Below are 15,353 nucleotides of genomic sequence, written 5' to 3'. Positions count from 1 at the left end.
TCTAGATCAATATGTATTTATTTCCGAAATATTATTTGTGATTGAACATTTTCACGGCCTACTTAAAAAATTTCACGTATTTTGTGTTGGAATTAATGTTTGGTTTGAATCATCAATAATTCACAAATTAAAGCAGTTAAGTATAGGGAATGCTTAAGAAATTAAAAAGTACCATAAAATAAAATTTCATTGCAATACTAAAATACAGGGTGTTCCATTAAAGAAAACTCAGAAAATACTCATTCCGAGTTTTGACCAACCCTGTATACTAAAATTAAAAATTTAGTTATACTAATAATTCTTGCCAATAATAGCAGACTATATTAAAAATCATTTAAACCTAAATAGAGCTTATTATGTCCAACTACTACAATTCTACAGGGTGCGAATATTGCTACGAAATTACTAAGAAAACGTAATTACCTTTTAAACTACACTGTATAATATTACAAAATCTCATATTTTAAGAAAGCAGAAATCGAGGAGAATCTAAAAATGAGAAAATATACAGGGTGTCCCATTTAAAAAAACGAATTTATAAGCAACTTCCGGTGTAACCGGAAGTAGAAAATAGATGAAAATATTTTCATTAAATAGATCAGTCTTCAAAACTCCTTTATTCCAATTTTCATGATTCAGTTGCTTTTAGTTCTCAAGATATTTCTAACAGGCCCTTTATCTGCCTCACCCTGTATATGATCACTTACACATATATACTTGACTAATCAAGAGATACATCAGAACACCTAGGCAAAAGAATTACATGGTAAACAGTTACATGAGTTTGAAATCGACGAAGACACATGGGCTTTAAATTACAATTTAACATCACATTAATTTTATACTGTACAGTTCTTGTACTGATATCTCGTTCAGTTTCTTTAAGGCCTGACGATGTCTAATATGTTGTGAATGCCGAAACCGGTCGCCCACAAACTGGTTTAAATAAACACCTTCAATAAGATTGTGAGTATTAAGACTCCTTGTACCCTAACATATTCATAATGCGCTGACACCAGCAACAATTTCATCATTCAAAAAATATACATTCGAAATAGTATCACTACAAGAAACCAAACAACTAGTGTTTAATTACAATACATTCTTTTCTATGAAATTGTGTCCGCATAATATTATGTCTGAGTATTGCGTGGATCCTCTTTTATTCGTTTTTATCTTTGTTTCTGACTTTACTTTTTTGGTCCATGGGTATCAGTATTTCGTCTGTCATTCACCCTTGTTTTTTGTTATTGTTATTGCACTCAGTTTTGTTTCCGAAAAGGTTTTTATAAGTATTTTCCTTAGTCTCCTCTTTGCTTGATGTCAACTTTATTTTTTATTCTAGTACATTGGTTATTTCTGGTTTTGCGATATCATAATTGACGTTTAATTAAGAAATATGGGGTTTGTCTTCTTCATATTTTTTTGGCTCTCCAACACTAAGTGGGTCTTGGCCACGTTTACCATTTTCCTTCACTCTTGTCGGTCTTTGCAATAATCTCCTCATGCTGATAGACCCCAATCTTACGTATATCACTTGTTACTTCATCCTTCTATATTTTTCTTGGACGACCAACTGACCTTTTGCTATTAGCCCTTTCCCAGAAGGTTGCATTAAATAAATAGTCTTTCACCATCGTCTCTACAAGGCCCAAAGATCTTCCGGAGGATCTTCCGTTCTAAGGCTAATAATTTGATATTTCATGTTGGTTCAATGTCCACGTCTTACTTCCATTCGTTATTATGGAGCGAATTATAGTTTTATATACCATTGTTGTAGCTGCCTTTAAGAACAATTGTTTTGAAAAGCAGCTCTGCTAGGGAGTAATACTATGCTCTATTTCCTGACATGATTCAAGCTGCTACAATGTTGTCATAACTCAAAAATGAATAACCATTTTCAATTTCGTTGCAACACGAAACTACAGCCGCGTCACTATTCCAGTTCAATCAGAGAGCTCAGCAGGCACCTCTACCGGTTTCGAAACTTATTAGACTCTCATCAAGAGGCACATATGCTGCTCTTTCTTACCCAACTGGGGAAAACACCGGCGTGCAGTCACTGATTGCAACGAACGAAATGGCAGGGATGCCATAGCGGCAACTGCTAGCAAAAAACTAAGTTTTCAATCTAATAACAACATTTTTGGGTGTTGTTATAATATGTACTACATATTAGATTGAAAACTTAGTTTTTTGCTAGTAGTTGCCGCTAGGGCATCCCTGCCATTTCGTTCGTTGCAATCCGTGACTGCACGCCGGGGTTTGTCCTAGTTGGGTCAGAGAGAGCAGCATATGTGCCTCCTGATGAGAGACTAATAAGTTTCGAAATCCGTAGAGGTGCTTGCTGCACTCTCTGATTGAACTGGAATAATGATGAGGCTGTAGTTTCGTGTTGCCACAAAATTGAAAATGGTTATTCATTTTTGATTTACATGTTTACTCCGATTGGAATACGAAGGGAACTATTCTCGTTGGAACTTTACCGCGCTGAGCAGATGGGACGTCAATTATAAATTGTGAAATTCCCTCATCTTCGTTAGTCTCAGCATCCGTTACGGCTTGCAAATTGTAGAAGCCTCGGAGGTGTTACCAGAGAAGGTCTCCATTGTTTTCAATCTGGTAGGATGTAGAGTAACATTTTTGGGTGTTGTTTTATGTGCTATTAAATTAAAAACTTAGTTTTTTGTTGTCATAACTGTTTTCGTTAAATTCTTTGACAACTTCGAAATTATATTCATGTACAGAAATTTTTGCGTAATTCTTTGTCTTGGATTTTTGGTAACTAGCATGTACTTGGTATTATCTTTGTTGAGCTTAAGGCCAATTTCCCTCGCCACGCTTTTAAAAAGGATAAACACTTCTTTCACATATCTAACACTACCTTCGCTCCCTGGGCAGCGAAGCTATTTGTTAATTCTGGTTGTGCTTTCCTAACTGCGTGCTCCTCTATGGCGAAGTTAAATAACAAAGAGGAAAGTGGATCGTCATGTCTTAGACCTTAGTTTGTCTTAGTTTCGATTTAAAACTCTTCTGAGGTACTGCCAATTCTGATACTTGCGCATGAATTCTGCAGACACATCTGGGTTAATCCTACCCGCTTTCTGGGTACTCCCATTTCCACCATTACCTTAGGCAATGGATACATCTTTTATTTATCTTTGTTGTATTCCAAACTGTTTTCTAAAATTTGGCGCAAGATAAAGATCTGGTCTATTGTTGACCTTCCCGGTCGGAAACCTCATTGGTAATCAGTGTCAAAATGACAATTAGGTATTCTATAATTATTAATTATTTTTACTTATATTTATTTATATTTAAGTCTTTTATTTATTATATCTTTCTAGCTACAATGGACGGAGCCATTCCCAATGTTCCAATGATTTTAACTTGAAAATGTTTATAGAACTCTATATTCACTGAATCAAAAAAGTTTCATGGTCAAGTTTCAATAAATTTTCTTTTAATACCCTCCTCATTGATACGGCCTTGTTGTTAAATGTTGAATCAGAATGGAGTCAGCGCTAACAAAACCTACTCAGCTGCCACGAAACAAACACACGTTGTTTTTACGTCACAGTTGCGGTTCCTCTTCCAAATTTTCAATTTTTTCGGAAATCGCGAATGGGGAATATATACGTTGGAAAAATTCGACATGCTCTCAGTACAATTTAGACAATCCTAAAATAAACGCACATGAAGTGATTACCCGGCGCGTGGCTATTTTTAATCTACTGAGTTAGTTTTACTTACATGCAAGACTGAGATTGATATTTGAACAATTGCACTCGAATTGTTTTAACTTCTCTTTTGTGATGTTGCTTATTTGGTGATACAGTTGGAGATTTAGAAAGGGATTTATTAAGGTTTGTTATTGTGTGTTTTGCTTATTATCTAACACTACATTATTACACAGTCCAGGGGCAAGGGTATAAGATTGCCGCCTGCAAAACTAGCATAAATAAGCGCCCTTCGGTTTTTTAAATTAGTATTTAGTATAACACCAGCAGAAAAAAAGCTCATTTTGGCGTCCGTGTTTGGAAGCCTATAGTGCATCTCTTGTAGGCCCTGCTAATATACATTTCAAATAAAATTCAATATTATTATATTATACATATACCATACATACAACACTAAAACTGCAGAATATACTAGTATACTACAAAGTAGATTTAGTGTCGTCATATATTTTAAAATTTTAATCAGTACACTGGCTATCTCTTTGTTCATCCTTTCATTATCGAGATTACTTATGTGAGTTTTAATATTTTTAAAAACGACTTCCTTATGATCCATTCTTCCCCCCACACTTATATCCATAAACAAATAACCACTACATTCTTTGATTTATATGAATCACATTTTACCCGTATTGTTTGTGATAAAATTTTGTATATTAGATTCTAAGTAGCCAATTTTAATAAATCCTGTACCTCTTTTTATAAGTTCAACTTTCTCCGTTTGATTTTATATCAAAGACATATTTGCCGTAATAGTAACCTTCTAGTTTAGATATCACTGTTAAAATGATAGCTAAAATTAAAAGAACAATTTAGAGCTATAAAAAACAGCTGTCATGTGTTAGGTTTTTTTCTTCCCTTTTCCCTGAATTTGTTGATTGTATATTTCAAAGCGGTTTTTGATTTCGTTGGTAGTTGAATACTGCAGCGAAGACCTTTTTTAAGTTTGTTTTACATCTAATTCCGTCCAAAAGGTCTAGAATTTAAAGAAAGGCTATTATCATTTTTAAAATTACGTTTCTTACCTAGCCAGTTTCAGTTCAAGGTTTATACAGTGATGAGCGCACTAATAACCAGCAAAATAACGCAAAATATGGAAAACATATTAAGTTGTGAGATAAAAAGGGATGAACCTAGTAGAGGTGTTAAATTTAGCGATAGTAACTTATAGATTGACATTATATTGATTCTTTCCCACCTTTAGACGTATCGGACGAGTTTGAGAAATGCCACTGTCACAGTGACAGTTTTAGTTGACATACTCCTCTGATACCTCTAAAGGTGGGAAACAATCAATATAATGTCAATGTTTTGCGCTATTTTGCCGGTTATTAGCGCGCTCATCACTGTATATGACATTTATGAATAATTATCTCATCAAGAAAGCCTCATGACAATGCGGACCATGTTGACTGCGGCTCTAAAGTTCTGCATTAAAACCATTCCCTTAAGTTCTTAAGCCAAGATATTCTTCGTAGAAGAGTTTGCAGAAAGAAGAGTAGAGAACACGTAACACTAATTATCAACATATAACCTAATGTTTGCAAAACAACATACATGTCATATGCAGCAGCATAACTTATTAAATTACTTATTAAATTTCTTAAGGTAGATTACGCAATTTGCAATTTTTTTTTTAATTTTGCAATATATTGCTACTGATTTTTATTTGATTTTATTATGTTTTATTTATATTGACGATTTGTATAATTTTAGTAAATTGTATTTGTTATTGTTTTTATTTATGATTCTTGTAAGCTTTGTCTATAAAATTGTTAAATTTTTCATGACAATAAAGCATATTTCTATTCTATTCTATTTCAAAAAAACTTACCTAAAAAGTGTTAATGTTTCACTTTTCGAACTCCCGCGACCACAAATAAGACACTTAAATGGCATTTTGCAAAAATATTAGGTAAATTACCCTCAAAAATTTAAAATAAAATTTGTTTTTTACATAAATGATGACAAACAATACAAAAATGAGGTATATGTATATAACCAAAACGATCTTTGGATCGTATTAACTTTGGAAGGATTTCTGCTACTTTGCATCAAAACAATACACAACAACAAAGGGAATTATGTTTGTGGCACTTTACAGCATTGACTATATATTATACGTCATTGCTGGTCCCTATTTAGAAAGCTTAGATAATTTCAGACAATTTTCGTTTTGCGGCCAATATGGATAGTAACTTAACCCTAAATAAATTTTTGGTTTAAAATTTGAAATTTGAAATTTTTTGAAAAAAATTTTGGTTTTGGTTTGGAAATCAGAAAACCTATCGTGTACTGTCTCAAATAATAAACAGTCCCGTTTGCTCTTTTTTACCCGAGAGTCTAGACATTCATAAATATAGCTGGCTGACCACTTTTCTCAGAACGAGACAGGCAAATGCAAGTTTTGTTGATAAATTCTAAATAATCGCAAAAACGTATAATATAATTCGGTTTTTCAGTTTTACAAAAAAAAAAGATATTAGCATATTAGATTTATTCATGCTCTTTATGTTTCCCCTTATGCTTTCTCCTGTCTTGCATGAAAATTTTTTTATTTTTTTATTTCTGGCAGATAGGATATAGGTACATTAGTGTTTGCCAAAGGATAAAATAAAACAAAAAATGAATAACCATTTTCAATTTCGTTGCAACACGAAACTACAGCCGCATCATTATTCCAGTACAATCAGAGTGTGCAGCAAGCACCTCTACCGGTTTAGAAACTTATTAGTCTCTCATCAGGAGGCACATATGCTGCTCTCTCTGACCCAACTAGGACAAACCCCGGCGTGCAGTCACGGATTGCAACGAACGAAATGGCAGGGATGCCCTAGCGGCAACTGCTAGCAAAAGACTAAGTTTTCAATCTAATAGCACACAAAACAACACCAAAAAATGTTCTTCCACATCCTACCAGACTGAAAACAATGGGAACCTTCTCTAGTAACAACTCCGAGGCTTCTAAAATTTGCAAGCAATAACGGATGCTGAGACTAAGGAAGATGAGGGAGTTTTACAATTTATAATTCACGTCCCTCGGAATTTAGAAGCCTCGGAGGTGTTTCCGCGAAGGTTTCCCATTGTTTTCAGTCTGGTAGAATGTGGAACAACATTTTTTGGTGTTGTTTTATGTGCTATTAGATTGAAAACTTAGTCTGATAAAATAAAACTTTCTTAACTTTCTGTCTATTGTTGTGTTGATTGTTGTTTTCATCATCATCATCATTCTCTTTGCCTTATCCCTATGCGGGGTCGGCTTCCCTAATTGCATTTCTCCACACAATTATATCTTGGGTCATACAAATGTCAATCTCCTTTACCAACATGTCCTGCCTTATCGTCTCCCCCCAGGTCTTCTTTGCTCTTCCTCTCCTACTTCTTCCAGGAATCTGCACTTCAGCTATTCTTCGTATTGGGTGATTAACGTCTCGACGTTGAACATGACCAAACCATCTTAACCTATGCTCTCTCATTTTGGCACCAATTGGTGCCACACCTAGACTTCCCCTTATATACTCATTTCTAATTTTATCCTTCTTTGTCACTCCACTCATCCATCTAAGCATTCTCATTTCCGCCACATGCATTCGTTATTCCTCTTTCTTCTTCACTGCCCAACATTCATTTCCGTACATCACAGCCGGTCTTATAGCTGTTTTATAGAATTTTCCTTTCAGCTTCATTGGAACTCTTCTGTCACACAACACACCACTCGCTTCTTTCCACTTCATCCATCCATCCCTAATTCTACTGCATACATCTCCATCTATATCTCCATTACTCTGTAATACCGATCCCAGGTACTTAAAACTATTGCTTTTTACAATCAGTTCACCATCCAAAGATACTATGTTATTTGTAGTAACTCCATCTTTAAATCAACATTCCAAATACTCTGTTTTTGTCCTGCTAAGTTTTAAACCTTTTTCCTCCAGAGCTTGCCTCCACTGTTCCAGTTTTTGTTCTAAGTCTCTTTCACTATTTCCTACTAACACGACATCATCAGCATATATTAAGCACCATGGAATGTTACCCTGTAGTTTCGCTGTTATCTGGTCCAAAAGTAATGAGAATAAATACGGACTAAACACAGAGCCTTGGTGCAATCCTACTTTCACATGAAATTTATCAGTCTCTCCCACACCTGTCCTAACACTAGTCGTTACTCCCTCATACATATCCCTCACAATCTTTACATATTCACCAGGGACTCCTTTCTTATTGAGTGCCCACCACAGAATCTCTCGAGGAACTCTATCATATGCTTTCTCAAGGTCAATGAATACCATATGAGCGTTTGTTTCTTTACTCCTGTATGTTTCCATCAACTGCCTTATAATGAAAATTGCATATGTTGTTGATCTGTCCTGCATAAAGCCAAATTGATTCTCGGATATTTCGGTCTCTTCGCGTATCCGTCTATCAATTACTCTTTCCCATATTTTCATGGTGTGGCTAAGCAATTTTATAGCCCTTCAGTTTGTACATTGTTGTATATCTCCCTTGTTTTTGTAAACAGGTACCAGTATACTGCTTCTCCATTCGTCTGACATTTGTCCAACTTCCATAATTCTATTAAATAGACCTGCTAGCCACCTTGTTCCTGTCTCTCCCAATGCTCTCCGTACTTCCCCAGGAATATTATCTGGTCCTACCGCTTTTCCTTTCTTTATTTTTTGAAGCGCTTGAGCCACTTCCTCGTTTGTTATTTTGGTGACCATTGCTGCTACTGTCTCCGTTGACTCTACAGACTGTCTGTCAAATTCTTCATTTAAGAATCAACTATTTTCAATGGGAAATAAGCCACAATTTTACCAAAAAAATGATTTAATTAACGTTTTGATTAAAATTTTTAAAAAACTCATACAGAAGTAAAAACTTCGAAATGTATTCTGGTATAAAATCGTTTATTTAAAAATAATTTATATATATTGATGTGATCTTTATTATTGATATGAGATAATATTCTTATATGTTACTTAATTTAATCAATGTATTAATACTAATCTAATTAATTAACCAGATCACATATCAATATGTTTTCAATCTCAGGGCGAATTATAAATTAATTACTTACTTCCGTGGCTTCTAAATATTTCTTAATGGTTCCTAATCGGGATAGAAAAGAAAAGAGTAAAAAAAATACACATATGGGTTACAATTATAATCAAAATATTTTTTATTTTATTTAAAAAGGCAATCAATGCTTAATATTTGCTATTTCTTATTATTCTTAAACATAACATTTACAAATGGGAATCTTATTTCCTTTTGGTTTTCAATTGAAAGTTTTTATTAACATTTAACTATTAGGAGTTATTAGGAACAACTCTATTTAAGTTTGATGAAGCTTTTCTGATATTATTGATTATGTTATTCAATTTTTTATGTGGAATTTAATACGAAAACCCATACATTCATGTCCAAACAAATGAGACTGACCTTTTCCTGGTGAACTGAAAATGTCCTCACACAAGACCCTTTCCTGCTATCCTTGGCTGCGATCAAACCTCGTCCTGGCTTCCAGTGATGTTCTCCTTTGAAAAACTAGCTCGAATAGCTCTCGTTCCTGCTTTTGTCGTGATGCTGTGTTCTACCTTTTTCGAAACTGCTATCAGCTACCGGGACACTCTGGGCTCAAGGAGGTTCTTTTACTCTCGACCTGGCCTACTTCTCGTTCCACCATAAATACTCCACACTCACGGAACTACACCGGCTTTCTCACTCCTCGAACACTACCGTCTACTACTCGACTTCACTTCTCGACAGCTCAAAACATTCTGCTCTCACTTTGTCATCCATTCCCCTACTTTCTAAATATCCCTTCCAGATTCACAAATCAATTTTCCACCACCAACTCTCATTCGTAATATTCCTCAAAACCAATTTTTAATCTTTCTAAATATGCTTAATGGATTTCAAAAGAAAATATTTAATTCCCATTCTAAAATACTTTCTAACTATTTACAAATTTTAATGACCTATTCTCTCTTTCAAATGAGTCTTATTTAGCATAGGCTAATGATCGAAACCTTCCGCGAAAAACGATAATGAACTATCATCTATTTCACTGAGTTTTATTTAGCATAGGCTAATGATCGACCTTCCGAGAAGAACGATAATGGTACGCGTCATTCACTTTGTTTATCTAAGCACATTGTTCCGAGTTTCGTACGCTTATTCTAATCACTTCTTAAAATTACATATAACAATTTGTTGTATACAGGTTGTTTTAAATTTATATGCCCGTGGTTGAGAAAATTGAAATTATTTTATATTAAATTGAATTTTGTTTATAATTATCAAAATTTAATTTTCATATCAAATAGAAATATAACAAATCTCCGCCTTGTATTCGATAAAATTTATCTGCATTTTTAAATAAATTTTCTCGAGGCAAAACCAACTCCCTGTATATTTCCTTACTTTAATCTACTTCTTATATCCTAACTTACTATCTACTTCATGTAATTCTGTCTTTTATTCGTGATATTTGTATACATCGTGAATATTATAAATTCCTCGGATCTTTTCCGAGTTCCTGTGCCTCAACTCATAACTATTTATCCCATTTTCATTATTCACGATGTACGGGCCTTCGAAAACAGGCATCAACTTTGCGCAAATGCCCCCAGGAAGATTTGATACTCGTAATGCCCTCACGAGTACTTTTTCACCCTTTTGGAAAGTCACTGGTCTTCTTTTTCTATTTTGTTCCTGTCTTTGGATATATTTTTCGTTGCTTCGCCGTAATCTTCTCTGTACGGTTTCAATCACCTGTTGATATTCTTTTGGCTCTTGGTCTTCCCATGGCCTTATCGGCAATACACCCTTCATGATGTATTCTGGGGTCTCTTTTGTTACTGTGCTCGGAATTGTATTTAGATACCTTTCTATTTCCGCCATTTTCCTGTCCCAGTGGCGATGTTGACCATCTGTTGCAATGCGAAGAAATTTCGTCACTTCCTGTATGAATCGTTCCGAAGGATTACTCTGTGGATGCCTGATGCTGACAAAATTTGTCTCTATTCCTCGTTCTCGAAGTTGTCCCTTGAAACGATCATTTCGGAAATACGTTGCATTGTCCAGTAGGATCTTTTTTGGTGTTCCTACTATGGCTATAAAATTGTCGATTTTTCTTAATATTTCCTCCCCCTTTGTGTTGCGGCAACTATATAATTTTACGTATTTTGAAAACACATCCACCATTACCAGAATATGTTTGTTCCTTTTAGTGGTCATAATTAGATCGCTTAACATATCTATTGCTACAATGTCTAGTTTGTTTCGGGCTTCAATATTTTTGGCAACATTTTCGTTTTTGTAATTCCGACTCTTATATTTTTGACATACATCGCACTTCTGGGTAATTTCCTTTGCAATGCGGTAATCCTGTCGGCTGATGTAATTTTCCCTAAAAACGAGCCAAACTTTTCTGCTACCGATATGCCCATTGTCCTCATGTAATTTTTTTATTATCTTTTCGGCCAATGTCTGTGTCACTAAATATAGTTCCTTTCCGTCTATTCTCTTAAAATATATGTCATTTTCTACTTCCGCTCTTCTTTTCTCTCTTTCCTCTAGGTCTTCTTGGTTTGTCCTTATCTCATTTAACGAATATATCCCTTCTTCTTGTATTAATCTATTTAGTCCCACCTGTAGAGTAATTGTTTCCTTTTTTCCCGTGTCCTCATCCCGTGTTAGAGCGTCGGCTATTATGTTGTCTTTTCCTTTTATATATCGGAACTCAAAATCATACTCCTGTAATAATAGAATACCTCTATGTATTCTATTATTTACTAATCTATTCTTCATGATATGTACTAAAGCTGCATGGTCTGTTTCGATTGTGAATTTTGCTCCCAATAAGTAAAACCTCAATTTGTTTACGCAATATAGTACACTGGCAAACTCCAATTCTGTAACACTATATTTTCTCTCATGTGTTTTAGTCACTCGCGATATAAAACATATCGGCACTTCTTGGTCGTTTTGTATTTGAGACAGAACTCCTGCAAATTTTTGTATGGACTCATCAGTTCGGAGTATAAAAGGTAAATTGTAAATGGGGTGGTATATTTTCGTTCCTTTTGCGAATTCTCGTTTTAATGTTTCGAAAGCTTCCTCCTGTTCTTCTTTCCAATTCCATTTTATTCCTTTTTTAAGCAACTTTATCAGAGGGATTTCCTTTTGGCTCAAATCGGGAATCAGTTTTTTAAAATAATTAATCGTGCCAAGAAAACCTCTCAATGTTTTCAAATTCGTTGGTCTTGGGTATTCATCTATGAGCTTGACTCTGTCTTCGGATAATCTTACTGTTTTGGTGTCCAATTGAAAACCCAAATAAATGACTTCTTTTTGAAAAAATTGACATTTTTCAATGTTTAATTTCAATCCCGCTGTGTCCAATTCTTCCAGAATTATTTCTATGTGTTTCAGATGACTCTGAGTATCTTGTGAAAAAATTAATAAATCATCGATATAATGAACTATGAAATCTTCGTGGCGATTCAAAATGGTATGTAGAGCTCGGACGAGTGCAGCACAAGCACTCTGCAATCCAAACGGCACTACCTTAAACCGGTAGACAATACCATCAATAGAAAAAGCGGTGTAGTTTCTACACTTTTCAGCTAACGGTATCAACCAAAAACTGTGTTTTAAGTCAATTTTCGAAAATATGTGTGACCCGGTGATTCTTCCAAAAATGGCCTCGATGTTTATAGGTGATTCATATTGTGATACAGTGTGCTGGTTGATATTCCTGGCATCTAAACATAATCTCAATTCTCCACTGCTTTTCTTTACTATCACAATCGGGTTAACATACGGTGAATCACATCTTTCGATGATTTGATCTTCCAACATTTTATTTATTTCTTCTTTCACCTCTTGTCGATACTTGTATGGAATCGGGTAAGTCTTTGATCGAAAATTTCCCAAGTTTTTCACCTCAAATGAATGTTCGTATTTTTTAGCCACTCTGTTTTCCTCATTGATCAAATTTTCGTAGTTTCTTAACATCAACCGCAATTCTTTTTCTTTCCCTTCTCCACATATCAATTTTCTGTCTTTTTTCTCAGATTCTTCACACATGTTTACCGTGCATTCTGCATCCTCGTTTGCATATACCTCCTCTTCAAATACCACTGTTTCAATCATATTCTTTTCACTTTCATTTTTTAGCTTTATTTCTTCTTCTCCTGAGCCCGTCTCTTCTTTTGAGGAATCCCAGGTTTCCTTTGTTTCTGATACTCTCAAATTTTCTTCTTCTGGGCTCAACTCTTCTTTTGAGGAGCCACAGGTTTCATTTTCTTTTATCTTTTTCTGACCTTTTCTCCTTTTTCTTCTTTGTCCTTGCTTCGCTGCCAAATTCATTTCCACTGTTTGTTCTTTACCTGATTCGTCCGTATTTTGTTTCTCATGTTCCTTGTCCTGTTCTTTTTCTTTTTCTTCTGTTAGTTTCATCGTATTATTTTTAAAATCTATCACTACATGTTTTTCTGCCAATTCGTCCACTCCTACTATCATGTCATGTGACATGTTTGGCATTATTACACATTGTAGTGCATACATATTCTTGCCCAGTCGTACCATTACTCGTATGCCTTCATTTATAGTTGCCAATGTCCGTTTGTTTGCGCCCACTAAATTTACCCTAGGTATTTTATAAATTAAATTTGTTAAGTTAACTTCTTCTATTAGTTTTCTGTTGACCAATGTTATTTCAGATCCAGTGTCTATCATAATTTTAATTGGTTTCTCGTTGATAAATCCATCCACAAATTTTAAATTAACTCCATTTTTCTTTTCGTTGTTTCCTGCCAATTTAATAAACTCCTTGGGGTGACAAAAGATTCCTGTTTGATTTTTGGTTTTTAGTGAGCGCCGTCGTGAAAAGACGCCGGTTGCTCATCGTTGTTTATATTTTCATCATAATGTCTCTCTCCGTCATATTCATCTGTCTGGGTATTATTTACTTCTCTTCTATTTTCTCTTGGTCTGTCGGATCTGTTTCGGTTTTCTCGATATCCCTGTTCATTTTGTCTACCATTATTTCTGTTTTCTTGATTTGAGCGTGTGGTGTTTCTATTCTGGTATTCTCGATTTCTGTCCTCATTCCATTGCCTATTTCTTTGTTCATAATTTCCTCTTCCGTTGTCTCTATTTTCGTTTTCCCTTCTGGGATTAAAATCTCGTCTTGTATAGTCCCTCCTATTTTGATTTCTATCTCTGTAATCTTGTGTTTCTCGGGGCCTGTAATCTTCTCGCGACCTTCTTGATTTTCTTTCTCTTAGACGTGATTCTCTTATTTGTAGGAATTGGCATAAACTATCTATGTCTTTGTAATTTTGCAATGTGATATGGTCTTCCAGCGTTTCCTCGAAATGTCTTGCAATCAGTTCGACTAATTGTTCCGATGAGTAATTATATTGTAAATGTTTTGCATTATTGTAAATTTGCAAAGCATATGTCCTTTCTGATACACCCATCCTATCATTGTATTTCCCATTTTGCAATTCCTTGTTAATTTCCAATTGTTGGACCTTTCCCCAGAAATAATTCAAAAATTTTTGTTCAAATTGTTGCCAATTGCCGAATTCTTCTTCTTTACTATCGAACCATAGGCTTGCTTCATATTTGAGATGGTTTCTGATAGTTTCTTTTGCTGTATCGAAATTTCCGATGTGTTGTATTTTCTTTTTCAGGCTATTAATGAACGGCACTGGGTGTAATCTTCTTACATCCCCGCCAAACCTTATCTTCACGTCATCTGTGCTATGTATAACCATTTCTCTTCTTTCTCCGACATTTTGTTGCGTATTGATTTCCGCAATCTTTCTTTCCACTTCTTCTATGTCTGCTTGAATAGCGTTTTGCAACTTGTTTTCCAAACTTTCCATTTCTTTTTTCTGGCAAGTCGTTAACTCCTTCATTTTATTTTGAATTTTCATTTCTTGTTCTTTCATGTGGTCCTTCATTCTCATTTCTTGTTTTTGCATGTGATCTTTAATTTTCATTTCATACTTTTCTATGCGTTCCTCTATTTTCTTATTGTTCTCTTCTATCGCTTGTTTTGTTTCCTGTTGATTGTCATCCATTTTTTTCTCCACTTTATCCATTTTCTGATCCAATTTTTGTTGTGTTTCATCCATTTTTTGTGACTGGAGTTGCATCAGTTGTAATAGTTTATCTATTCCTGATAATTCTTGCTGTTCTGATGCCATGATTGTCGTGTCTAAAATATCTTCTTGGTCTGAATGTTCTTTTTGTTTTTTGTTGTCCTTGCTTTGGCTTCTTGTCACAGACATTTGTTTTCAAGAAGTATTATCCCCGCCAAATATGAAATTTTACTAGTATGTTACCAAGACGACTTTTTTTTTACCCAAATATTATAAATTGTCAATAAATATATCAAATGTAAATATCGTAAAAATAAAATATTAAATCAGTTATGTAAAATTTGTACCTAAAGAGATCTAAAATTTTATGTTATCAAATGTAAGTATCTCACTTTTTTCCACAGGCATATAAATTTTCAAATACCGGCTTTACTCTTTCTATCCTTCAAATTTGCCACTAGAAATACTTTACAATGCTTTCCACGTT

The 15,353-nt window shown here is 34.5% G+C and overlaps 1 protein-coding gene across 4 annotated transcripts in view; it reads left to right on the top strand.

The window, feature by feature from the left end:
* The window catches only part of LOC114330580 (RING finger protein nhl-1), a 143,765-nt gene that overhangs the window by 69,997 nt on the left and 58,415 nt on the right, over window positions 1-15,353 (top strand). Inside the window, exon 1 of one of the 4 annotated variants that reach the window (XM_028279972.2) lies at window positions 3,586-3,866. The exons of the other annotated variants lie outside the window; for them this stretch is intronic. The gene's annotated coding sequence lies outside the window, so the exon portion shown is untranslated. Of the gene's footprint in view, window positions 1-3,585; window positions 3,867-15,353 lie in introns of those variants that run through there. 4 annotated transcript variants of the gene reach the window in all.

This window comes from Diabrotica virgifera, chromosome 3 (assembly GCF_917563875.1).
Source record: "Diabrotica virgifera virgifera chromosome 3, PGI_DIABVI_V3a".
NCBI classification, from domain to species: Eukaryota; Metazoa; Arthropoda; class Insecta; order Coleoptera; family Chrysomelidae; genus Diabrotica; species Diabrotica virgifera.
Note: the sequence above shows the minus strand (reverse complement) of the source record. Positions and strands in the feature narration are given on the sequence as shown.